Source organism: Leguminivora glycinivorella, chromosome Z (genome assembly GCF_023078275.1).
Source record: "Leguminivora glycinivorella isolate SPB_JAAS2020 chromosome Z, LegGlyc_1.1, whole genome shotgun sequence".
In the NCBI taxonomy this organism is placed as follows: domain Eukaryota; kingdom Metazoa; phylum Arthropoda; class Insecta; order Lepidoptera; family Tortricidae; genus Leguminivora; species Leguminivora glycinivorella.
In genome coordinates, this window is record NC_062998.1 from 4,612,719 (window position 1) to 4,640,531 (window position 27,813).

Here is a 27,813-nt window from a genome sequence, read left to right on the forward strand (position 1 = left end):
TTGTCATCAAAGGTACTATTTTTATTACTATAGAAGTCTGAGTATAGCGTCTAATATTTTAATACCGCTCGGAACTCGGGTGGTCGGATGTGAACAATTTCATTATAGAATACTAGCTTTTGTCAGCGACTTCGCTCGCGTTAGAAAGAGACAAAAAGTAGCTATGTTACTCTCCATCCCTTCAACTATCTCCACTTAAAAAATCACGTCAATTCGTCGCTCCGTTTTGCCATGAAAGACGGACAAACAAACAGACACACACACTTTCCCATTTATAATATTAGTATGGATGAAATAAAAATAAACTTTTTTGTTGCGGAAAAATGTAGTAATATTTGAGATAATGTTAAGAAATGATAAACTGCATACGTAATAATGGACCAGGGACATGATATGGATGACCGCCGCTTGCCTAAAACTGTATTCTACTCTGAATTGGTGGACGGCAAGCGGAAGCATGACGGTCAGCATCTGCGATATAAGGATGTGTTCAAACGGCACCTGAACGCTTGCAGCATTGACCCTGAGCGGTGGGAGGAGCTTGCTACAAATAGGTCATCTTGGCGATCAACAATCTTTAGGAATATCAAAGTATTCGAGGAAAGACGCCTCAATACTTTAGATGCCAAACGCCAGCAACGTAAAGACAGACCGAAGCCCTCCTACGTATATACATACAATACCTCTGGCCAACTCTATTGTAGCACTTGCCAAAGAGTCTTTAAGACGAAATTCGGCCTGGCCAGCCATATTAGAGCCCATAACAGGCGTAATCCATAGTTTCTGGGGTCGCCATCGCCGAAATCGGTGAGGAGGACTATATGTATAGTTTACACAGTTACGAAATATTATTATACTCAAGTTCAGATATTTTTGCTCCTCTAACTGTATACATGTAACTGAGGCTGTGCCCAAATGGACTGCCATTCGAAAGCTTAAACGTACAGTCAAGAACACAGATAAAGTGCCAAAAATATGTTTACACACCTTAATCAAAGAGGATCGAGTATTATAGAGAGTTACTGTCGAAGTAAAATGTGTAATCACAGTGCAGACTGCCGTCTCTCGACACAGGCTAAAAACTTTTGAACGTCAGATTTGACAATTTGGTCCATATTCTTAGCTTGATATGTGTTAAAATGTCAAATTACGCCAAATATTAGCGCCATCTAGCCGAGCGTCCCCCAAAGGTGTAACGCCATCTAGGCCACGGAACCTTTTCCTCTATGGCTTTGAGGTAAGTACGTTTTTTTCTTAGACTTCGTCCGTGTATATGGAGTTAATATGTCTGGTATAGTCAACAAAAGAGAAGTGAATGCAGACAATGTGCCAAAAATATTATGTATAATTACACACACCTTATTGTGGGGGCAATAAAATTCTGTATACATATTTTGGCACGTGGTCTGTAGTCACAGCTATGTTGTTGACTGTACCAATTTCATCTAGATCCGCTAACTGCATTTACGATTGAGAAATTAAACTTCGTCGTTTATTCCCTGGCAATTTCAAGCATTTTTATATCGTAGCAAATCGATGATCATTAGGAAAAATTGTACCGACATTTATAGAATGTCGATATGTCGCGAGTCTGCGGTTGTCCTTATAAGTGTGGCCTACTGAGTGAGATATAACGCAATGGATTTAATTAAGATCATATACTTTTAGTACGCGCAACAAGTAAAGAACCTTGGCATCATCATTGACAGTACGTTATCCTGGGGACCTCAGGTGAGCGAAGTCAGCAGGAAGGTATTTGCGGCAGCTGGTTCTCTTAGGAGACTACGTAACTTCCTCCCCATTCCTACCAAAATTGCCCTCGCACAATCACTTCTCCTTCCCATTTTGGATTACGCTGATGTGGCCTATCTCGATCTCACTGAGGAGCAACTTAGTAAGCTTGAGCGTATCCAAAACGTCTGCATTCGGTTTATATTTGGGCTATGACCATGTATCTCACTTCCGTTTGCAGCTCAAGTGGCTCCCTATCCGTCTTCGCCGTAACTTTCACATTTTGTCTCTTCTTTATTCTATCCTATTTAACCCTGCTACTCCCCGCTATCTTAAAAATCGCTTTAGTTATCTCTGTTCTACTAGGTGTGCCCAGAATTTAATTCTTTCTGTCCCCTCCTCTACTTCAAAATTCTATAATCATTCTTTTACTTTTCAAGCTGTGCGACTTTGGAATTCCCTACCTCATGACATAAGACGTGCTCAGTCTCCTAACTCTTTCAAGAGACTACTTAAACTCCATTTTTTATCTCTTCCGTAATATTTTTGTCTGACTACTCCTTCTAAATAACCTGGTACTGTTATATGTGTATTTATTTATATATATTTTATTTATATATTTATGCATTTAGTTATTTATCTTTATATATGTATGTTTATGTATGTTAATTTTTTTTTTGCCTATATTGTGCGATAAGTTTATTTCTTCCAATTTGCTGACACCTACTGACATTATGTAAATTTATCAATTTCCGCTACCTTAAGGTTGTCTGGAAGAAATCGCTCTTTAGCGATAAGACCGCCTGTTGTTTACCTTTGTTCGTGTTTCTTCCTTGTTTTGTATTGTTGTGTTTTATCAAGGTGTGCAATAAAGAGTATTGTATTGTATTGTACGCGTTGGTTTCTTGGATTTAATCGAATGTGGAGAATATGTAATGTTTTGGGGTGTGAATATGTCTTAAATATTCGTCGCATGTTTGATGGATTTTAGCATAAAGTTCACAGTAAAAACAGTTAAAATTGTTAACATTCATTCTGCTCTGGTTTTTTGGATTCTTTCGAATTATTTAGTCTTTTATATCCGTCTTCTTTAAACTTCTCTCATATTGTTTAATAGTTCTTCTAAATTCAGTTTTTGAGTCATTTTCTCGAACCTTCTCTAGTTTTCCTTTGGGAACTTGTGACACTTGTGACTCTTTCCCGAGTTTTACGACGTTGCTCTCATGGATTCCCCTCTTCACCATCTTCACCCTAATAACAATTATATACAAAACACAAAACTAGGAAACGTGCAGGTCTCCTAAGCATGCAAGACCGTATCTCTTCAAGTGCGGGGCCATGCCAGAGGGAACACCAACATCACTTACGGCGGCGACTGTCACTGATCTTCAGCCACCGTATCCAGGATGTTAGTGGGTAGGCTGTTCTTTCTGGCGCGGGTGGGGGGGTCCCATTCCGGGAGGCTCTTTTTCCTGGACAGCTGTAACTTGGCCTGGGGGCAATACTGGCGGGGGGGAGCGGGGGGCTCTTCCCGGCGCGGTTTACTTAGTCCGGCGACCGTTTGGGACACGAATGACATCCCTTTTGGACGGCTGAAAAAGATGCTAAGGGTTTTAGGACTGCGTTTACAACTTTATTAACTCTTAGGGTTTCTTTTGCGTAGATTTCCACATTTGTTACAAATCATTTGAATTTGGTTACGGTACAAAATCGAAAAAAAAAAACGAAAAAAATCGCTGTCCTTCAATTACAAAACGAGGGTAACATACACTCTTAGAACATACCATACTTTAAGTGTTTTTAGTAGTAGTGTATACTTACTCTGTTATTCATAAACGTACACTAAATTTGTCAAGCCGATAAAGTTCGTGTGTCCCTTTCTATCAAACCAATACGTCGGAAAGGGACAAACGAATTTTATCGACTTGATAACTTTAGTGAACGTTTATGAATAAGGGGGTTAGTCATGTATAGCTTTAGATGATTGGAGGATAGTTCTAACATGTGTAGCACCTGCTCGTGAGCATTGCGAGAGATTTTAACCACGTATTTCTCAGGCAAAAAAAGAAAAAAAAAAGAGATGAGGATTTTTTTTTACCATTTTTGAATGTTAATGTTATAAAACTTGCACTTAAAACGAGTCTAACGTCTTTTTTTCTAAAAACCTCATCTTTGAAAGGTTTAACTTCTTACTTTCTGACATATATCAATGAGGATAGTGAGACTATTCTCCATAATCTCCATCCATCAACGCCGTTAAAAAAGCGTTTTGTACTGAGTAACAATAAGAATTATTTTTTTCAATTTGGTAATAACTCTGACACTAGGCGAAATCTAGAAAAGTATATATGACATTGATTTTAGTCTTAAAATAGTATCAGGAATATGCTGTTAAAATCTCTCGCAATATTCACGAGCACCGTGTATAGTTAACCTCCATCTGTAGATCCGTAAAAATATCTGAACGTAAATGGTATCAATTGGAGCAAGCCGGTATGAGAAAAACACGAAAAACGAATACTTGTAGTCGGTAAAAAAAATTGTATGCAAGTTGATTGACCAATTTTGTACTAGAATCAATTGATAGATAAATTAGCTGGTTGAATAAATGGACTTATCCAAGACTATATTTACTCACCTAGATATTATAGGATGGACTCAGTAAAATTGCAATCGGCAATGACAATGACCAGCGCTAGGAGCTTTCATGGCTTTGCTATTAGGTTATGGTGTTTTACTTTTTTCTTCCTTCTTTTATTTTGCCACTATAACGACATTAACGACCCATCTGGCTCAGTCGGTAGTGACCCTGCCTGCAAAGTCGCGGTCCTGTGTCCCGGTAAGGGCATTTATTTGTGTGATGACCACAGATATTTGTTCCTGAGTCATGGATGTTTTCTATGTATATAAGTATGTATTTATCTATTTAAGTATGTATATCGTATAATAAATAAATATTGGGGACATCTTACACAGATCAACTTAGCCCCAAACTAAGCAAAGCTTGTACTATGGGTGCTAAGCGACTATATATGTACATACTTAAATAGATACATATATCATGAAATACATCTCATATTGACTAACTGGCCAGTAGTGTATTTTATTCAAAACTGAATATTATCACAAACTAAACAGTGAAACATTTTACTCGGAAATGTCTGTTTCCTCCTTTACATATTTGTATAAACGACACGACATTTTTGTTGTCAGTGAAACTTAATGACAGCTTATCGTACAACTTATGAATGAACCGGCCATTTTTAATTTACACATTTCTATTTTCGTAACATTTTTGAGAAATATTAGTTAGGTATTCTGCAGGGCTAGCACATGATTGGTGCGACAGTATCTCGCCGCGATATAGATGTATACGAAACAAAAAATGAAGAAAAAAAAACATAAATACTTAACTCAATATATTTGAAAAATTACGATGATTATATCTCGGATTAAAAGTTTTATAAGACTAAATAATTGCGCTTATATTATACGGAATAGAAAACGAATCTTTACATCAAAATATACTATTTTCTATCAAAATTTAATAAGTATATCGTCACTACTTTTAAAAAAACTTGTATCTTCGTCTGTCAATGAAAAGAAAATTGTAGTATGTATGGAATGCATATAGACTTACTGCGTATTAACTTTGAGGAGCAGCGTGAGATACGAGATTTTTTAAAAGTAGTGACGATATATTGAAATGTAAATAAAAGAAACCAGGCCCCGTAGCCGAATGGCATTTCTCCGACGCCAAACGAAAGCGATACGCCGCTGGCTCTGTCGCGCCAATACGCAAGCGCGATAGAGATAGATATCTACTAGCGCTTCGTTTCGTGAGCGTTTCGTGAGCGATTGTGCCATTCGGCTAGCCACCCAGGCCCCGTAGCCGAATGGCATTTCTCCGACGCCAAACGAAAGCGATACGCCGCTGGCTCTGTCGCGCCAATACGCAAGCGCGATAGAGATAGATATCTACTAGCGCTTCGTTTCGTGAGCGTTTCGTGAGCGATTGTGCCATTCGGCTAGCCACCCTGAAATCTTTTCCCAAACTCGATTAGTCTAGCCACCAAGATGAAAAGGTAAATAAGTCTAGAAAGAAAATACGTACAAGTAACCTACATTAGTACGCAGGACGTGAAATCAATACAATGCTTTGCTTTGCTTGGCTTTTTATTTTCCAAAGTTTCATCCATCTTATTTGCCTGACGACATTGACACATCATTAAATCCACGCTATTTTTGCTAGCTGTGTGTGAGTACACGAACTAGCGCGAGAAACGCAAATAGTTCCATAATTTCAAACTCATTCCAATTTCAATTTACATAAACGAATACAGTTAGACAACCCACAGCCGACTGCATTAGCGCGGGCAAATATCAGAGAAAAACCAACTTGTCATGGTGCCAACATTACGATTTGCAATTCAAATTTTAATCCCTGGCAACACCGACCCGGCCGTTTTGAAATACGAACGATATTCCTGTTACACAACTGCTCAAATGAACCGATATTAGTATTCTGGTATTAGAACAGCACACATATTGTAGCTCTTTTTAATTGTGCATGAAACTGGCAGAAAGTATAAGTTTGTTAAATATTCGAAATAAAACTAACGATATAAATATTTACACAACCATAAGTACTGCGGCCATATCATAAAAGTTTGATCATTAATAACAGTAGTTCCATTTTAATCGCTTATTCATTTGGTCGAGAGAATTATATTAGACTAGCTTTTGCCCGCAGCTTCGCTCGCGTTAGAAAGAGACAAAAAGTAGCCTATGTCACTTTCCATCACTTCAACTATCTCCACTTAAGAAATCACGTCGCTCCGTTTTGTCGTGAAAGACGGACAAATAAACAGACACAAACACTTTCCCATTTATAAAATTACTATGGATATGGATTAATTCATTTGGTCGATCGATAATGTCATAAAAATGAGCACCAAGCACTTAGTTTGCTCACACTTACTTAGATTGGTTTGTTAAACAGAGTGTTCAAAGCTAAACTGCGTTTCAATGCTTCGATGTCGATTAAAGACGTTGTTCCAATTTTAAAAAGCGAACGTTCACGACAATCCTAGTGTCCGTACGACTTTTTGAAAATCGAATCCAGACGGATGTTCTGTTCAAATTTCAATAAGCGAACATTTCCTACAATCCGAACGTCCGTACGACTTTTTAAAAATCGAATCCACATGGCGTTCGTTTTTCAAATTGGAGGCGTTGGCTCGGCGCACTCTTTTTCGTTCCGCTTGATTGAAAGAGTTTTGTTCGTTATTTTTATTTCTGGTGTTTAATTTCTTGTTAATTTTCTTTTGCCGCCAATTAACGTCTTTGCAGTTTTTAATAAAAAGCGTTAGTTTTCAGCAGAATTTTTAAAGAAGTGTTTTGGATTCGTAGCGTCGGAATTTGTATGTTGATTTGTTGAATCAATATTTTATGATTTGTTTGCGCCGCAAGCGATGGAAATGTTGAAGGAAAAGTGTTATTAGGAATCTACAAGACCTTCAGGGAGATTAAAGAGACGTGAGCAAAAAAGTTTACAAGTTTGTAATATTCAGAATACAAAATTAATGAAAAATGTCAACCGCCAGATGTCAAATCGATCACTGCTTTCCAATATCTAAATAACCTCCCAAGAAAATAAACCAAAGCTTTCATCATGTCTTTTCACCATATGAAAAATGATCGATACTTATGGCCAGCGCTTGTTTCTCACGCACATGATTTAATATTAAAGAATTAATAGTCATAGTGGCCTGCACTTTGGGATCACTGTACGCTGATAGAGACAACTTATTTTGTTACGTGTTACGAGTAAGTGATGTGTTAATTGCTAAAAGAGCATTTTTTTTTTGCCATTTTTTTATTTTGATTTTTTTAGGGAATTTTAGGTCAATTGTACTCAGAATCACGAGTACTTTCAATCTCACTGGGAGACAAACTGTCCCAGAATTTCCATACACTTTTGTTACTTCCCTCTTTTGTTACCTCACACAACATGTACGGAAAATGGTAACAAAATAAGAAAAATCGTGTGGGACAATTTTTTTAACTACTAGGATTGAAAAAGCTAGTGATTCTGAGTAGAAATAGCATAAATTTTATCAAAAATATCACATTTCATAAAAGTGGCGAAAAAAAATGAAACGCTTAATTATAATGGCACTGAAACTTGAATTTCGTATTTTTTTTTATTCGTATAATAATGGCTTTCTGCTACCAGGGCACTTTGCCAATGTCAAGTAAATTACAGAGATATATAAAACAGTATAGGTAGTTTTTTTGCGATACAGGCTTGACATATAGTGTTTACATAATTATAAGCAAAAATTGCATGCTTGGTCCAACTTAGTCGAGGTGAAGTGGTCTGTGACTGTTCAGTTGAAATGCTACAATTAGTGTCACCACATACGATCCGTTCCTCAAAGCAAAGAGGATCGAGTACCTATTATAGAGAGTTACTGTCAAAGTAAAATATGTAGGTACCTAATCACAGTGCACAGACTGACACCGGTCTCTCACACGAACTTAAAACTTTTAAACCTCAGTTTTGACAATTTGGCCCATATTCAAGAGCGTCCCCCAAAGGTGTAACGCCATCTAGCCCACCGTACCTGTTTCTATATGGTTCTGAGGTACAGATGTAGTGCGAAAAGATTTGCCTTCGTATTGTTACGGAAACGTACGAACGTGTCATGTTATTTCAGTCAGTGTCAGTACAAGATGTACTGACATTGGAGAAGGAGCACAGTATCCAGGAGTAAGCCACTTATATATACATACTGACTTTGACCTTAGCATGTATTTCAGACTGTTTATGGTTCAATGTTCGACAGACATCGCTTTTGACGGCTAAACAGACCTATGCGAGAGCGACATACTTTGCCACATAGCTGACAGGGCAGCTTGCAACCGATTGCGACGTTTCGCTACATATGGTGTCTTCTTTCCCTTTTGCCAGCAAGTGCTGCAAACCCGGTCTTATCGACGAATTTGGAAATAAATATGAAGTTTACTTAACCCTTGCAAAAACTAGGAAAAATCGATGCTAATTAGCCTGACTAAGCAGTGCATGCGTTATTCAGTAGAACAACGGACTTAACTTACTGAACTAAAATCATGAATATGAACCAGATTCCGATGGAAACTTCTACGTCTTCGATTCAAATTTAGAAAAGCTCCAAGAATAACAGTTTCTAGAGGGTGTAGCAAAAAAAGTGGGGATGCACTTAAAAAAATACTTATTCAGTATCACGCACGGATCAGAGAAAAAGCTAATAAAGGCGATTTTTTTTGAGTTTTTTTTTTACCCTTTTATACCAGTCAAGTTTACAAACATATTAAAAAAACTAGCATTTCATATACATTTCGTGTACACGACCTTATTCTGATTTAAACTTTCACGATTATCATAATCGGAGTCGGAGTCTTCTCCGAGACCACGGGGACAACGCCGTCCCTGAAACGTTGGAGGTCAGTTTAATATGTCGTCATACGCGATTAAGTCCCGATTTTAAAAATAATTACACGACCTTTTATTGTCATTTCATTGAGACGTGTACTCGTAAATCTATTTTTGTCATCCTATTGGCTTCTTAAACATATCAGCATAGCCTACCGTAATATTTCCTCGACAAGAATTTTGTTCTACCTATTACTACCTACTATTCTGATGATAGTAGGTATATTTTCCTTTATTATTAAAACAACAACGTATCCCGCAATACTACTAATTTCTGAACTAGTTCCATACTAATAATAGTTGAAAACTAATTAATAATGCATGTTGATAACTTGATATCGAAACGTGTCGCAAATTAGCAGTACCTAAATTAATTGACATTCGATTGGTCGAAAACTAATTAACTGACATTTGAGGGGCTGTGATAAGCTAGTTCGACATACTAGGGATTAATTCGAATAGGGATTAATTGGAAATATCTTATTAATTAATTATGCATAATTGCATAATAATTTATAACAAAGAGGATCGCGTATATGGAGAATTACCATCAATGTAAAACCTTGGAACTTCCGTTTTTACAATTCTTAAATTGATATGTTAATAATAAAAACTTTTTACAAAAAATACAACCGACTTCAAAAAGAACAATCATCATCATGAGGTTCACTTTATGAAAGTGCTACTTTTCGAGAGAAACTACTCCAGTCCAGTTACAGAAAACACCGGAATCATCATACATGTGCCTTTAAAAATTGAGGAGTTCCGTCAACTCTTCATGGATCCCATCATCAGAACAGCTCTATATTAATATGGGACCACCTTGGAGGTAGCTCCTTTCAAACAAAAAAATAATTATTGGAATCGGACCACGGGTCTCGGAGTAATCAGGTAACATCCTTCCTCCTTCCTTCCTTTTCTATTTCTCCTAGCTCTCTCCTAGGTCCTTCTTATTTATTTTCAGTAAAGAAGTTTGTTAAAAAAATACAAAAATATTAGCGCCATCTAATAGAGAATCGACCAAAATACGACCATACATTTATCATGATGGATCCGAGGTACCTGTTTTTCTTAAACTTTAGGTCACAGAAATGTAAATGATGCGCATGTATTGCGCTATAGCCCCAATAGGAGCGTCCATCTACAAGTGTAGAATGGGCGTTTTCCAAATTAAATCCCGAATATCGAATTTAAAAAAAACTACTTTTTAAAAATCGAATCCACATGGCGTTCGACCAGATCTGGACGTGTTTGGGCTCATTCTTCTCAGAATCACGAGCTGATTCGATCCCGACGATAAAAAAATGTGTCCCAAATTTTCCCTACAAAATTCGAGTTTCCAATACGTCACGCTCACGTACGTAGTAAGTTCATACTAAAATCATTGACGTAGGTAAAAGAAAAAAAAAATTAAGAAACATTTTTTATCGTCGGGATCGAATCAGCTCGTGATTTTGAGAAGAATGAGCCCAAACACGTCCAGATCTGATGAAACTCGATATTCGGGATTTAATTTGGAAAATGCCCGTCTGTGGGTTCAAGACACGACAGTCGTATTCAACACAAATCGCGCGGCTTGTCCGATCCTTCCTTCCTGTACAATGGGGTCGCCAATCAAAGCCTAACTCAATTATGCAATAGTGTAACTACCAAAACCCTACATTAGGCTAGTTTCCTACTAGTCAAATCAGCTTCTTTTTAAGAACTGTCAAAACGATTTGCTTATATGGAAATACTATGAAATACTGAGGAGTGACGTCACGGTCAATTCATCTACTTTATATCTTTCTCTTTGACTTATTAAATAGAAATTATGTTTAAACATAACTACTGTCCATGTTTTTCTTCTAATTATGTGGTGCTTTATTTCGTGCACGGCATAAAATATTTTATTTTAAGTATAGGAAACTAGCCTTTTGTAAAGCGGAGTTTGGTCCACAGGCGTCGAACTGAATATGACGTCTAATATCTATGACGTCTGGCGCGGTCGACTACCGTTCAAACATTCACTTTGATGACCAATAACATGGTTCACAATCGATCGACCGTATATTCCTGCTCCGTTAGCTATATGAACTACTAGCTTTTGCCCGCGGCTTCGCTCGCGTTAAATTTAAAGAACTTCCACCCCCCTTTTAGGGAAGTGGGGGTTAGAAAGAGACAGAAAGTAGCCTATGTCACTCTCCATCCCTTCAACTATCTCCACTTAAAAATCACGTCATTTCGTCGCTCCGTTTCGCCGTGAAAGATGGACAAACAAACAGACACACACACTTTCCCATTTATAATATTAGCACATCTCGGACACTGGCGATCAAATATATGAAAGAGGCGGGTTCCTAGCACACTGTCTAAGCTCGTGTAGGTGAACGCGTACTATGCTTGTATGAGTGAAATATGACAGGTCGACTGTTCGCGTTTTTTACAGACGGTAACTGTGAGGTAACCGAGAGGGGGTGGGCGGCGCTTTCAGCGGGGAGCGGGAGTGGCTATACTGTACGATAGTACTCTTTATTATACTGTGATATTAGTATGGATGTCAATATGTGTTATTGCAAACATACAGTGTGTTAAACAACAAGTGGTTTTTTTTAAAGGAACGTAATCTACATAGTTATTTAACTTAACCACAGTATAATAAAGAGTACTATCGTACAGTATGACCACTCCCGCTCCCCGCAGAAAGTGCCGCCCACCCCCTCTCGGTTACCTCACAGTTACCGCCTGTCAAAAACGCGAACAGTCGACCTGTCATATTTCACACGTACAAGCATAGTACGCGTTCACCTACACGAGCTTAGACTGTGTGCTAGAAACGCGCCTCTTTCATATATTTGATCACCAGTGTCCGAGGTGTGACTTCACCATGCCCTTAACTTAATTAATTATTAAAAATTTTGACTTTATAAACTTTCTAACAAAAAATTTATTGCCAGCAATGTACAGCACACACACTTGTCAAGTGAGAGCAATGAGCGATGTGAGTAATGACAATTAAGAAGTGCAACATTGAATGTTTGAATTCGGAAAATTAATTTTTCAGTTAATTTAAATGACTATAATTTGCAAGCGGTTTGCAATATGCAATATACAAGCGGTTTGCAATATGCAATATGCAAGCGGTTTGCAATATGCAATATGCAAGCGGTTTGCAATATGCAATATGCAAGCGGTTTGCAATATGCAATATGCAAGCGGTTGCTAGTTGACTGTATTATTACTGGTTTAATGAAAGCCCAGGTGGTGGTGACACACTGTATACAAACTATTTTAGTACCTAGCCAACCTCACAACGCTCTTCCCATCGCTCTTCTAAGACAGTGGCGCCACAAAGCCACGTTTCGATCGCCAATTAGCGTCAATTGTCACTTCGGCTAGGTTGGCTAGTGAGTATCACTGGTATAAGTTATCCATGCCAAATTTAAGGTTTTGCTAGTTGATTGAAAATTTGCTTCAATAGGCGAGACGACTAAAAAAACTATTTAGTCCATCAGTCAGTCAGTGTAATATTTATATTCATATTCATATTCATATTCATATTCATATCACAATCTGACTATACCTTTGACAGTAATTCTCTAAATACTCGACTTTCTTTGTTACCAGGGTTTAAATGCTATCGTTATGTTATTCCAGAGATCGGAAAAATTTGCGTCATTGCTCGCAATAATGTGGACATGTCTCCAAAATTAATCATTTAATTAATTTCTTACTTGACATATAATTTGATTCCTAGTCAATAAATACAAAAGTTTGTTGTAAAAGTATAGATTTATCTTATACTTTTAAACGAGCAATTCTTGTATATTTATTTATATATATATATTTATTTACACTGACGATCTCGGAAACCGCTCTAACGATTTCGCAGAAATTTGTTATGTGGGGGTTTTTGGGGGTGAAAAATCGGTCTAACTTATCCTTAGGTCCCGGAAAACGCGAATTTTCGAGTTTTCATGCGTTTTTCTTCGCGCGCCATCTCGTGTGCAGTAGTTGTACTGTTAAGACAGAATTCTTTCGGTCGATGTAAGTACTATTTATTGCAAACACTAGATGGCGACACAGGTCAAGGCTAAAACGAATAGAAAATACACTATTTGAGTTTTTGTGGCGAAATGCGCGCCATCTCGTGTGGAGTAGTTGTGTTGTTAAGGCTGAGAATTCTTTCGCTCGATGTAGGTACTATTCATTTTTGAACTAGATGGCGACACATGTCAAGGATACGAAACAGAACCGAGCGAAGCTCGGTTGCCCAGATATTTAAAGAAAATAATCAGTATTTTTTCCAAATTTCAGCAGTCAGCAGTACTTAAGTGTTGAAAAACTCCGCTCGCAATCCACTGATGTTAATGAGGCAAACTTAAGTACTTTTATAGGAATATTATTATTCCAGTATAATTCAGAGTTATTTTCTGTTCTAAGTTGTGGGCGATAACCTCAAAATCGGGATTTAGCATCTGCATAGTTGTTTGAATTTACATCCATATATATATAGTATAGGTAAATACGCATACGTAGCATTTTCACGTCGTATTATATTAAATTCAATTTTCGCCACTAATTCGTTTTTAAACTGGCGATATTAGGTACTCACCAGTAAAGAAAATGCCATTTTTTAAATTTGCTGCCGATTAGGTATGGTACGTACGTAATTTAGGTACGGCAAATAAGATTGTAATTTGAATAGTATCAATGTCAAAATATATACATTAAGAAAAAGTGAATCCACGGAGGTTTTATATCTAGAGAACTAGACGAACTAGTTAAATAAATCTACACTTTAACAAACTTTTGTATTTACTGACTAGGAATCAAATTATATGTCAAGTAAGAAATTAGTTAAATGATTAATTATTTGATTAATTTTGGAGACATGTCCACATTATTGCGAGCAATGACGCAAATTTTTCCGATCTTTGGCTTATTACGCAACGACATCTACTTTTCGCAACAACATCTGCATTTCAAATGAAAAATGGTTGCGTAAATACTGGCCTTTAAACTAAAAGTTCGCAACTTTTCTCGGGGACCGACGATGTGCAAACAAAAACGAGTAACACCAAAAGGAAACCTCAAAGATGGAGTTTATGAAATAACTGAAAAACTCGGCAAATAATAAATAGTTCTTTAAATACTCACTTCTTCGAATTTATTAATTCGAAAAAAATAAATAGTTCTTTAAATACTCACTTCTTCGAATTTAATATTTTTTCTTTATTCGAATTTAATATTATTTAGCTTGGAAATGGTTTTTGAATTCTAGAACGATATTAGACGAATATAGAATAAATAGCCACCGATTTAGGGCGGTAAACTAGCGCGCATGTATTGTATACGTGATATAAAACATCCATATATATATATATATATATATATATATATATATATATATATATATATATATATATATATATATATATATATATATATTTAATTAATATTATAAATGGGAAAGTGTGTGTGTCTGTTTGTTTGTCCGTCTTTCACGACAGAACGGAGCGACGAATTGACGTGATTTTTTAAATAGAGATAGTTGAAGGGATGGAGAGTGACATAGGCTACTTTTTGTCGCTTTCTAACGCGAGCGAAGCCGCGGGTAAAAGCTAGTATGGAATAATCAGTTGAGTCTTAAACTTTTATACTTGTAAGCTTAACATAGTGGAATATTATACTTTTCACTACGTCTAGCATACTAAAGTTTGTAAGTCTGAGATTTACAATATTTTTTTCAGTATTCGTTTTAAAAATCAGCAGTTTTTAATATTGTCGCAAAATTAGGGAACAAATTTGCCAACCCTACTCAACTTTAAGTATTAAAAATATAAGTAAAAACAAATATTCTCCCATACCATGCCTGCTAAGCCGCGGTCCTGGGTTCGATCCCGGTAAGGGCATTTATTTGTGTGATGAGCACAGACATTTGTTCCCGAGTCATGGATGTTTTCTATGTATGTATTTATCTATTTAATTATGTACATATACAGGGTGGCCCATTCAAATCGGTCAGTATGGGAAAGTCTGAAACTATAAGACATACGAAGATTTGTTCTTAGGAACCATGTCACCGATTTTGATAAAGAGAAAAACTGCATTCATACAATAAAAAAAAAGTGTACCCAGCTGGGGAATCGAACCCGGTTGTTTTGAAAAAATAAACTTACACTATTTCTATTCAGATATCGTTTGTCACTTTGAACACCTACTATGATAAATTAAAGTATGTGAAAAAAATGCATTTTATTCATTTTAGACATTATGTTTCTTAGAGATATTTACTGCTTAAGACCTACACAAACGATATCTGAATAGAAATAGTGTAAGTTTATTTTTTCAAAACAACCGGGTTCGATTCCCCAGCTGGGTACTGTAGTGTATACTATGTATAGTTATGTACGTAGCTGATAAGTTATATATAAGGACCAATTACTCATGTATGAGAGTAGTATTAAATCATCATTTAATCTAAACAGTCGTTTCCACTCTACTCCGAACCCTCACCTTACATGGCGACCCTGCCATATACGGTGTCGCGCGTGCGGTCAGTCACCGATCGGTATTGAGAGCGCAGTTCATTACCATGTTAACATAACTCAAGTGGACAATTAGAAGAAAAGTAAATAACGTGATGATTTTTCTCGCAGTTAAGGTTTTCTGATTTAAAAAGTTTCACTATGGGGGCTACAAAATCAAAAGAAGAGGTAATTATTGCACAAACTGCGGCCGGAGGTGACAATAAGGCTTCTGCGAGCACCGACGAACTTCGATTCCACGCAAGTGTCACTAATATTATCTTGGGCATATTGCTCGTCATAATCGTCATCGGAGGAGGCTACGCCCTGTACAGAAGGTGTAAGAAAACCTACAAAAAATGGATGCGCCAGGAGGTCGCTCTAGCTGAGCTGCAGCGTGCTGCTCGTACGGCTCCGATAAGTGTTTGATTGAAGTGTTAACGGAAATTGTGTAATGTGCGTTTCGTTTTTTTTTCTTGGTGCCAGTGTTTCAACGGACAGTAAATGAACTATTACTACGAGTAAGTGATACAGTGAACAATCATTTCGCGTGAAGTAAGTTAAGGACAATAATGTGACGTCAATGTAAGTTAAAATAGGTATGTATTAAATTAGGTACTTAGATATAATTTTGTGATGGCAGATGAATTATTGAAATGTTACAACGAGTTAATTGTCATAAAAAAATATTTAGTTAAAAAAGGGAAATCAAGGTTTGAGGGTAACATAACAAAAAATCAACTGTCAAAAGTGAATGATATTATAAATAGGTGTAACAATATTATCTCCCAATTTTCCCTGTTAAAGGACGTAAACTCAGGAGTTATCGAGGAGACCAATAAATTGTACATTAAAATTACTACTCTGCATAAAGAAATTTTAGAATTATGTTCAAAGCCTGAGGTAGAGGAAAATACGAGTACAAGTAGCGATAGCGAATATAGTGAATGTGACACCATGGAGTTCGATTTAAAGTCAGCTTGTAGTCTTATACCTCTCATGGATGGTACTGAGGAAACAACAAAGAGATTGATCGATGCTGTTGATATGTATTCGGGTATGTTGAACGAGATAGGCAAAAAGTCGCTTATTACATTTGTGTTAAAAGGAAGGTTATCTGAAAGTGCGAAACTGCGTGTGTCAGCTACTTATTTGACCGTAGAGCAACTTATAAGTGATTTACGTAACTCACTTTTACCTAAAAAGTCTTTTACAGCAATCCATTCCCGGCTTCAGAATATAAGTCAGGGTTGGCGTAGTATAGATCAGTATGGATCCGAGATAGAAAAACTTTTTTCCGAGTTAACTATAACTCAGGCAGAAGGTAATTCGGCGAGTTATGATGTGCTAAAGCCGTTGAACGAAAAAATGTGTATTAAAAAGTTCACAGATGGTTTGAAGGACCCAAGGCTCAGCACTATCATTGCAGCGCGTAACTTCAGCAGCCTGAAGGACGCGATACAGGCAGCGCAGGACGAAGAAGTATCGAGACCGACAACGTCCAGCCAGCCGGAGATCATGGGTATGTACCGCTCACATAACTCTTTTAACAGGTACCACAGAGGATTCGCTCACAACTCGCACAGAGGTCATCGTTATCGTAATCAAAGGGGTCCGCGACAGTTTTCTTATGGTCGATATGCTCAATCCCAAACCGCGCAAGGAAACTCGCGAGGAGGTGGCCGTGGAAACAAATCACGAGGCAGGCCGGCACGAGGGGGTTCGTATTTCGGGTCCCGTGCCCGAGGGGTCAACGCTCGTGGCAGCCTGCACGTGATATCGCACAGCGAGAATGGCTCGACCGGTCAACACCCGAGTGCACCAAATACGGAATCGCTGAATCATTTTTTTCGAGACTGATGTCATTTACACGCGCAATGATTTAAATAGAGCAACCTTAAATATAGGAAAAACCGCTTATAATTGGTTATTGGATACGGGAGCATCTTTGTGCGCGATAAAGTATGAAATTATACAAAATTGGGACATTCCGTTCCATGATAAGAAAATATATGTCACAGGCATAGGCGGACAAGTCACATCTAACGGATATGTTATATTAAAATTAAATTACAACGGTTGCGAATTCGAACATTCATTTTTTGTTTTTAAAAATTTATCATGTAACGCGGATGGTATTTTAGGGCAGGATTTCTTTGGAAAGCATAAAGCAAATATTAATTTTGAAACAAACACGTTACGACTATTATCACGACACGGACAAGTAGTTAACATAGATTTTAGAAGCTCATCAGAAATGGTAAATAGTTACCTTACTATACCCGCGCGTAGTGAAATCATACATTACATGGATACTAGTATTACGGAGGATTTTGTAGTAAATAGTCAGGAATTATGCGACGGAATATACGTTGCGAGTGCTATAGTCAAACCGATTCAAGGTAAAATACCCATTAAAATATTAAACACAAGGGATAGTGACGTAAATTTAAGCCGTTTCACAATTAATAAGAGTAGATTGAGTGATTTCTTTATTTGTGAATTTAGCAAGCCAACTATGAACTCCGAAAGGGTAAAATCGTTGTTTTCTGCATTAGATTTGAGTAAATTAAACGAAGAGGAACAGAAATCAATTGAGAATATATGCGCAAAATATCCGGATGTCTTTTTCCTACCGGGCGATAAATTAACCACTACAATGCTTTACAACCAGACGATAGAATTAAAACCGGGTAGTTCACCAGTTTATGTCAAACCTTACAGATTGCCACACTCGCAAAAGGCTGAAATTGATAGGCAAATTAAAGGAATGCTAGATGATGGAATAATTGAAGAGGCAAGAAGTGCGTGGTCGAGTCCGTTATTATTGGTTCCTAAAAAGTTAGATGCTTCAAAACAAAAGAAATGGCGCGTGGGCACTTTTTTTTTAATTGTATGAATGCAGTTTTTCTTTTTATCAAAATCGGTGACATGGTTCCTAAGAACAAATCTTCGTATGTCTTATAGTTTCTGACTTTCCCATACTGACCGATTTGAATGGGCCACCCTGTATAGTCGCTTAGCACCCATAGTACAAGCTTTGCTTAGTTTGGGGCTAGGTTGATCTGTGTAAGGTGTCCCCAATATTTTTATTTATTTTTATATTAAAGGAAAAAATGGAAAAATTTACGCTTCCGGCGGGACTTGAACCCGCATCATAGTCTGTCGGTAGATGGCGCTAGACGTCACCCCAAGACGTGTGTACATAAGGAAAGGCATGGAAAGATTTGCGATGTCCGGCGCGGCTTCCGTAGCTCAATTGGTTAAGAGCCTTGCACGGATTGCAAATGATGCGGGTTCAAGTCCCGCCGGAAGCGTAAATTTTTCCATTTTTTCCTTTAATATAAAAATGTTTAGAATCGTTAGCAGACGTTTCTGCTTGTTAAAAATAAATTTAGTATGGGTTAGCACATTGTTACTGGTGAATTCTCAATATAACTTGAGACTCCAGTGCCGTTACAAGATGTAATAGTCTGTCGGTAGATGGCGCTAGACGTCACCCCAAGACGTGTGATAAAAATGTTTAGAATCGTTAGCAGACGTTTCTGCTTGTTAAAAATAAATATAATGGTTCCAGTTTTATATTTAAACTAGTTACAGAAAATTGGCGTTCGAAAAACAGACGGACGCACTAACCAGAAAATCATAATGGTAGAAACAACACAAAAAACATTAGAAAAACAGTGTTTACTGCTACAAAGTAGGTCAAATGTATTCCATTCACTATTTGTATAATTTAGGAGGGTACGCCCCGCATGTAACTTAGGCAATAACGTGGGCGATAGATGGCGCCGTTTCTGACTTAGTTCAGTCCAGGGATCGGATACCGGTATTTTTTTCGGAACGGTTCCGTACGTTGACCCGAGAACTTTACTTTAGCGTTTCTGGTTCCATTAACCGGTATTCTTTTTCGTTCAGTGAACGAACGTTTATGAGTGAGAACTGTTCCGAAGAACAGAATTAAATGATACGTTCTTTAAAGAACAGTTCGCGGGAACGGAATTAAATGATACGTTCTTTAAAGAACAGTTCGCAGGAACGAAATTATTTCGGTTTTTCTATTTCCAAGAATTTGAACGAACAGTGCAAGCGGTGTCGGCCACGGCCATCACTTTAGTAACTTTAGTTTGATTTGAGACTAGCGGTGAGTAAACGTGGCGTCGAACGAAACAAATACGTCGAAAACATTCTGCACCACAACCACAATGAAGTAAGTTTTTTTCTTTTAACTTAGTGCTTTCAATTTTACCGATTTTAAAATTTAAGTAATGTCACGACGCTTAAGTATTTATTTACAGGCAATCGTACAGTCCAAGGTCAAATAAGGACGGGACGCCGCTATTAGCAAGAGCGAGCGTCCTTATTTGACCTTGGTACGGTCATCTCAGGTCTGTGTGTGTGTGTGTGTGTGTGTGTGTGTGTGTGTGTGTGTGTGTGTGTGTGTGTGTGTGTGTGTGTGTGTGTGTGTGTGTGTGTGTGTGTGTGTGTGTGTGTGTGTGTGTGCGTGTGCGTGCGTGCGTGCGTGCGTGCGTGCGTGCGTGCGTGCGTGCGTGCGTGCGTGCGTGCGTGCGTGCGTGCGTGCGTGCGTGCGTGCGTGCGTGCGTGCGTGCGTGCGTGCGTGCGTGCGTGCGTGCGTGCGTGCGTGCGTGCGTGCGTGCGTGCGTGCGTGCGTGCGTGCGTGCGTGCGTGCGTGCGTGCGTGCGTGCGTGCGTGCGTGCGTGCGTGCGTGCGTGCGTGCGTGCGTGCGTGCGTGCGTGCGTGTGTGTGTGTGTGTGTGTGCGTGCGTGTGCGTGTGCGTGTGCGTGTGTACAATATACACTACTTTCCCATTAATTGTGTCGTTGGTACTGTAGATAGTCAATTACAAGTTAAATTTTATTGTATGGACAGTTCCATAGGCGTCTGCTGCGTGACGATGATGTGTGTGTCAAATGTGGTTGATGCAACGGGCCCTTAGTCTAAAAACGTCACAATGAAAGATGTGAAATGTGCAATTAGTCACAAAAATAAATTGTTTTTAGTATTCAACACTCCCGTGTCCCAGAACTCGAAGAATCCCAATTCATCCAATGTTCTTATACTGCTGCGAGTGAAAGGGGCACTAATGATGATATTTATGACTTGATCGATGCACAGAATGAGCCACTGAGTAAGTACTTACCTATACTAAACCTTCATAAACCTAAATACTGAAACTCTGCCCGGTGGTTCGGTGTTAGGGCTTGCAATTATCCGTCCAATTCGAAATCCGGATGATTCGACTCGATATTTGAAAATCCGGATATTCGGATAAAATGGATATTTCGAATATTTTTTATTTTATTTAATAAATCTCATAATTAGTAACATAATTATGTATTACGATACGAAAAACACGTCGTAGGAAATTGTTATTTTATAATCAGGCTTGAGCTGTTGTTCGTAACCTTAATGTTAGGTTAGGTTACTTAGTTATTTCATTCTTGCCTTTTTTAGGGTTCCGTAGTCAACTAGGAACCCTTATAGCTTCGCCATGTCTGTCTGTCCGTCCGTCCGTCCGTCCGTCCGTCCGTCCGTCCGTCCGCGGATAATCTCAGTAACCGTAAGCACTAGAAAGCTGAAATTTGGTAGCAATATGTATATCAATCACGCCAACAAAGTGCAAAAATAAAAACCGGCCAAGTGCGAGTCGGACTCGCGCACCGAGGGTTCCGTACAAACCTGCAAGGTTTACAAAGTTCGTTCATTACGACAATCGAGTCATAATATATATTTTGTAATGTAACTAAAAATTTAAGGTTTTCGGAATTTTTCCTTTATGTGTGCTATAAAACGTTGCTTCATGCCAAATTTCAAGATTCTAGGTCGACTGGAAGTACCCTTTAGGTTTTGATTCCCTTGCGAGTACTTGCGAGTTTCAAAATATGCAGCTTAAATTGCTGTTTCTTTTGATTGCGTTGACATAGAAGTTTGATTTTGTTACAGCTTAAAGGTATTATAGACCTGAGTATTTGGTATGAATTTCAATTTAATACCTCTACGCGTTTATGAGGAAATGGGTAGTAAGGTTAAAATTATTAAAAAAAAATATATTATGTGATGTAACTAAAAATTTATGGTTTTCGTAATTTTTCCTTTATCTATGCTATAAGACGTTGCTTCGTACCAAATTTCAAGATTCTGAGTTCACGGGAAGCACCGTTTTGATTCCCTTGCAAGTGTCGAAAATTTGCGGCATAAACGGCTCTATCTTTTGATTGCGTTGGCTTAGAAGTTTGATTTTTTCACAGCTTCAAGGGACAGTAGACCTGAGTAATTGATATAAATTTCAGCTTCATACCTCCACGCGTTCCTGAGAAAAAGGGTCTTGACAGACGGACGGACGGACAGACGGACAACAAAGTGATCCTATAAGGGTTCCGTTTTTTCCTTTTGAGGTACGGAACCCTAAAAATGGAAAAAAATGTTTTATTAGGGTAACACCCCTACATGTAAAGTGGGGGCAGATTTTTTTTTTCATTCCAACCCCAACGTGTGATACATCGTTGGATAGGTATTTAAAAATGAATAAGGGTTTACTTAGATCGTTTTTTGATAATATTAATATTTTCGGAAATAATCGCTCTTAAAGGAAAAAAAAGTGCGTCCCCCCCCCCTCTAACTTTTGAACCATATATTTAAAAAATATGAAAAAAATCACAAAAGTACAACTTTATAAAGACTTTCTAGGAAAATTGTTTTGAACTTGATAGGTTCAGTAGTTTTTGAGAAAAATACGGAAAACTACGGAACCCTACACTGAGCGTGGCCCGACACGCTCTTGGCCGGTTTTTATGAAATGACTTCAGTTGCCCATAAGATATATGATTTTATTTTTATGTAATTTTGACTAATATTTGATATTAATGAATTTTAATGCTAGAGACATAATCTGATTGCCATATGAGGCAAAACGTCATGTTGTGATCGTTTAGATCGAATATTACCTAAAAAAGGTATTACCTACCTACTCCTTGTTTAAATATCAGATTGCATTTACGAGGTTTTCATTGCCGATTTATTCAAATGCAAAAAGAACTATGACATATTACAAACACCATTTAGCTTTGTTAAATAACAAGGCTGAATGATCTTTCTCTCTAATAATTTTCACCTCTTATCTTTGATGACTTCGTGACTCCATTCCAGTTACACTTGGGACTCTCGGGTAGACGTTCTTAGCCAGAGGGCCTTACGTTACGTATACAGCGAAAAAGTTTTGGTGTTGCAACACTTGCAACCTATTTTGAAAGGATAAAATGTAAAAGCGTATCTGCTTAACTACTTCATCTTGTTCTGCAGTTCAATACTAAACAGGTCTTCCGCCGCGGGATACATAGAAGACTTCTTTTTGTCAGAAAATTTGAACAGTTTTAGTTCTGTTTGCAATTTATTTATTTATTTATAATGTATTCGGATGCTAACAATAATGAAAGTGCAGCGTTTGATACGGTACTCAGTGTCACTTGATTGATTGAGTTAAATTGATATACTTACATGAGATTATCCACAAATATTCATGAAAAAAACCCTGCCTGCTAAGCCGCGGTCCCGGCGGATTCGAATCCCGGTAAGGGCATTTATTTGTGTGATGAGCATAGATATTTGTTCCTGAGTCTTGGATGTTTTCTGTGTATATAAGTATGTATTTATCTATATAAGTATGTATTCGTATCGTCGCCTAGCACCCATAGTACAAGCTTTGCTTAGTTTGGGGCTAGGTTGATCTATGTAAGATGTCCCCCAATATTTTTGTTTATTATTTATTTACTTATAGTCATACTTGTTATGGAGAATTTTTGGCCAAAACTTGCACTTTTGGATGGAAGCAAGCCGCTTTGCATGGTGATAGTAGACATTATAGTAAACGATTTTTTCCGAGGATATCGAAATTTCATCTCTTAGGAAGCCGAGCGTAGCGAGGTGTTTTATGAAAATGAAAAAAAATCTATCTTTTTATTGTATCGTCCGATTTTGACAAAACGTATCTCAAATGAAAGGTATTAATTTGTGTAATTTAAAAAAAATACAAAGAAAAAAAATTTAAAAGAAAAGTAAGAAAAAAATAAAAAAAGTAAATTTCCGTCTCGCACTGAATAACTTCAAAGAATGACAGACAAAATGTACAATGTCGATATACAAGTTTTTTTTAATCGAAGACAGATAAATTTTTAGTTGAAAACTGAAGACCGCATCGAAATCAGATCAGCATTTTTTAAGATACAAGTTGCCAAAGTTGGGAAAGATCGCTTTATATGGCCACTTTGAAATTCCTTTGCCAGAAAGTCAGAAATAACATGTTTTTCTGACACAGAAAAATACATAGTAACAGTACACATCAAACTAAAATTAAAAATTCCGAGGATATTATAATTTCATCCCTTAGAACGACGAGCGTAGCGAGGTCGGTTACGAAAACCGAAAAAAAAATCTCATTTTTTTGTACGTCGTCCGATTTTGACAAAACATGTTTCATTTGAAAGGTATTACTTTATGTAACTTAAAAAAAATATTGAAAAAAATTGGAAAAAAATGTAAGATTTAAAAAAAAAACCTTAATTTTCGTATCACACTGAATAACCGCAAAAAACGGTAGACACGGTGTATAATTTCGATATATGATTTTTTTAAATTAAAGACAAATAAATGCATGATTATAAACTAAAAACCGAATCGAAATCGAATCAGTAGTTTTTAAGATGCAAGTTGTCAAAGTTGGCTTAGTTTGTTTATATGGTCGCTTATAATAGTTATAATATAAATTCCTTAGCCAGAAAGTCAGAAACATTATATTTTTCTTACAGTTAAAAGTATGCATAGGTAATAGACATCATTATAAACATTTTTTTACAAGGATATAAAAATTTCATTCCTTAGAAACCCTTACAAAGACGATCCAATAAAAAAAACTGCCTTTTTTTTTTGTTTTTCGTAACAGACATCGCTACGCTCGGCTTTCCAAGGGATGATTTTTTTATATCCTCGTAAAAAATTGTTTATTATTATGTCTATTACCTATGCATACTTTTAACTGTGAGAAAAATATAATGTTTCTGACTTTCTGGCTAAGGAATTTATAAGCGACCATATAAACAAACTAAGCCAACTTTGACAAATTGCATCTTAAAAACTACTGATTCGATTTCGATTCGGTTTTTAGTTTATAATCATACATTTATTTGTCTTTAATTTAAAAAAATCATATATCGAAATTATACACCGTGTCTACCGTTTTTTGCGGTTATTCAGTGTGATACGAAAATTAAGGTTTTTTTTTTTAAATCTTACATTGTTTTTCCAATTTTTTTCAATATTTTTTTTAAGTTACATAAAGTTTTAAGTTTCAAATAATAATAATAATAATAATAAATATTGGGGACACCTTACACAGATCAACTTAGCCCCAAACTAAGCAAAGCTTGTACTATGGGTGCTAAGCGACGATATACATACTTAAATAGATAAATACATACTTATATACATAGAAAACATCCATGACTCAGGAACAAATATCTGTGCTCATCACACAAATAAGTGCCCTTACCGGGATTCGAACCCAGGACCGCGGCATAGCAGGCAGGGTCACTACCGACTGAGCCAGACCGGTCGTCAAATGAAACATGTTTTGTCAAAATCGGACGACGTACAAAAAAATGAGATTTTTTTTCGGTTTTCGTAACCGACCTCGCTACGCTCGTCGTTCTAAGGGATGAAATTATAATATCCTCGGAATTTTTAATTTTATTTTGATGTGTACTGTTACTATGTATTTTTCTGTGTCCGAAAAACATATTATTTCTGACTTTCTGGCAAAGGAATTTCAAAGTGGCCATATAAAGCGATCTTTCCCAACTTTGGCAACTTGTATCTTAAAAAATGCTGATCTGATTTCGATGCGGTCTTCAGTTTTCAACTAAAAATTTATCTGTCTTCGATTAAAAAAAAAACTTGTATATCGACATTGTACATTTTGTCTGTCATTCTTTGAAGTTATTCAGTGCGAGACGGAAATTTACTTTTTTTATTTTTTTCTTACTTTTATTTTAAATTTTTTTTCTTTGTATTTTTTTTTAATTACACAAATTAATACCTTTCATTTGAGATACGTTTTGTCAAAATCGGACGATACAATAAAAAGATAGAATTTTTTTCATTTTCATAAAACACCTCGCTACGCTCGGCTTCTTAAGGGATGAAATTTCGATATCCTCGGAAAAAATCGTTTACTATGATGTCTACTATCACCATGCAAAGCGACTTGCTTCCATCCAAAAGTGCAGCTTTCTTTTCATAACTAGTATGACTATTATTAAATAAGGTAGTAGTGCCACTCAAGGAGTAATTTTTGATATAAATCGCTTTAATATCGTAAATGTGTTAATTTTACTTTAAAATTTGTTTTCCAAATGAGCTTCTTAAAAATTGCAATGGTATTTCTGTCATTCACAATATTCGAATTATTCGTTTTATCCGGATTTTAACGTGCAAATTATCCGAATTTCAAAATCAGCTGATATATCCGGATTACAATACAAGCCCTATTCGGTATCACTCCTAAAGTAGGTACTTACAGGCGACCGTACCGACATAATTATGTCAATTAGGGACGCAGTTATTTGTAAAAAAATGAGAAAGCCTTATACGGTCAACCGGGGTGGCTTTAAAACGCAGGGGTGACTTTGAAAATTTAGTTTTAAAGTCATACTGTAAGTAAATTCGCGATTTTCTATGGTAGATTTACAAGAATATTTATTGATCTATTATCTATCTACTAATTACATGAACAGTTTCAGTAAATAATGAATGATGTTAATTTTAAAGCCGTTCAAATACCATCAAAGTAACCCCAAATTTTCCTAAAGCCACCCCGGTTGACGTAGCTCTCCCGCTCTTACAATCCCGTACTTGTTGGACCTTGGTCGGTTTGGTCGTCTGTAGACAGTGTAGACACTAATACACTCGCCAACTACAGTTGTGTATTCCATGTAGATACACCAAGGGCCCAATTCTCAAAAGCTTGTAACTTATTGTAATAATTTTCTAGAAATGTAAGTACATTATGCAAAATAAATAAGATATTTTTATTGCAGATAAAAGCTTTGACATAGATGATGAAGATCTAGCCTTCAAAAAAATATATATAGAGAAAAAACTACCCCATATCCAAGCGATTCTGATGACCTTGAGTTGGATGTAAGTGCTTATAGTGTGAGAAAGCTGTATAAAATATAATCTGCACTAATTTGTATAAATATGTGTGTTACTTAATCTGTGTGAATTTGTAATAGTGATATGTTTTTAAATGTTTTTAAGGACCAAGATGCAGTCCTTGAGAGAGCACAACCCATGCAATCCATTTATAGTGAACCGGAACCGGACGCGATGTGCCCTTGTTCATGCAAGCGTAATATAGTTGCAGTCGTTATAAGAAAAAGTTAGAACAAGTTCCCGAAGAGAATTTACGGGCTTGTTTAGAAGATCTCGAAAATAAAATAGAAAAATATTATTAAATGTGTATCAAGATTATGTGTACTCTATCATAATTATAGCTTCAGTGTAAAAGTCAATCATATTTTGGTACATTCGTTAGTGAAATATCGTTATAAAATAAGGGTTATTCCACTAGTCAGAGTTACCACTAAGTTGTTACCAGTGGTAACTACAATGTTATTTTCCCATAGGCAATTACTGGAAAGATTATATCATAAGATTCATAAGTTTTGTTTTATTTTATACACATGTAAAGCATGACCAGAAATATATGACTATGCGCCATGTAGCGGAATTTCATTAAAACTATTTTCTTCATAGTCATCATACTATACTGAACTGTCACTCCATACATCAGAATAACAGCGCACTCCTGCCTGACAATAGTTATTTATATTTCTGGTCAGGCTTTAGTTTCTTAACCATACTTACCATATCCAACGCGATCAATGTTATTTTCACCAAATCTAATGGCAACAGCTGAGACTGTTTCCTCACCTTTAATTGATTGGCCTCAATGGCCACTGCGTAAGAGTCGTTAGAGGTGCACATTGACTTGCCTAATATCAAGGACGATAGATACCGGGA

General features: G+C 36.9%; 1 protein-coding gene across 3 annotated transcripts in view; it reads right to left on the reverse strand.

Annotated features, from left to right (window-relative positions):
• Window positions 1–27,813, reverse strand: part of LOC125240727 — a 90,411-nt gene that overhangs the window by 20,509 nt on the left and 42,089 nt on the right. Inside the window, exon 1 of one of the 3 annotated variants that reach the window (XM_048148764.1) lies at window positions 3,099–3,190. The exons of the other annotated variants lie outside the window; for them this stretch is intronic. The gene's annotated coding sequence lies outside the window, so the exon portion shown is untranslated. Of the gene's footprint in view, window positions 1–3,098; window positions 3,191–27,813 lie in introns of those variants that run through there. 3 annotated transcript variants of the gene reach the window in all.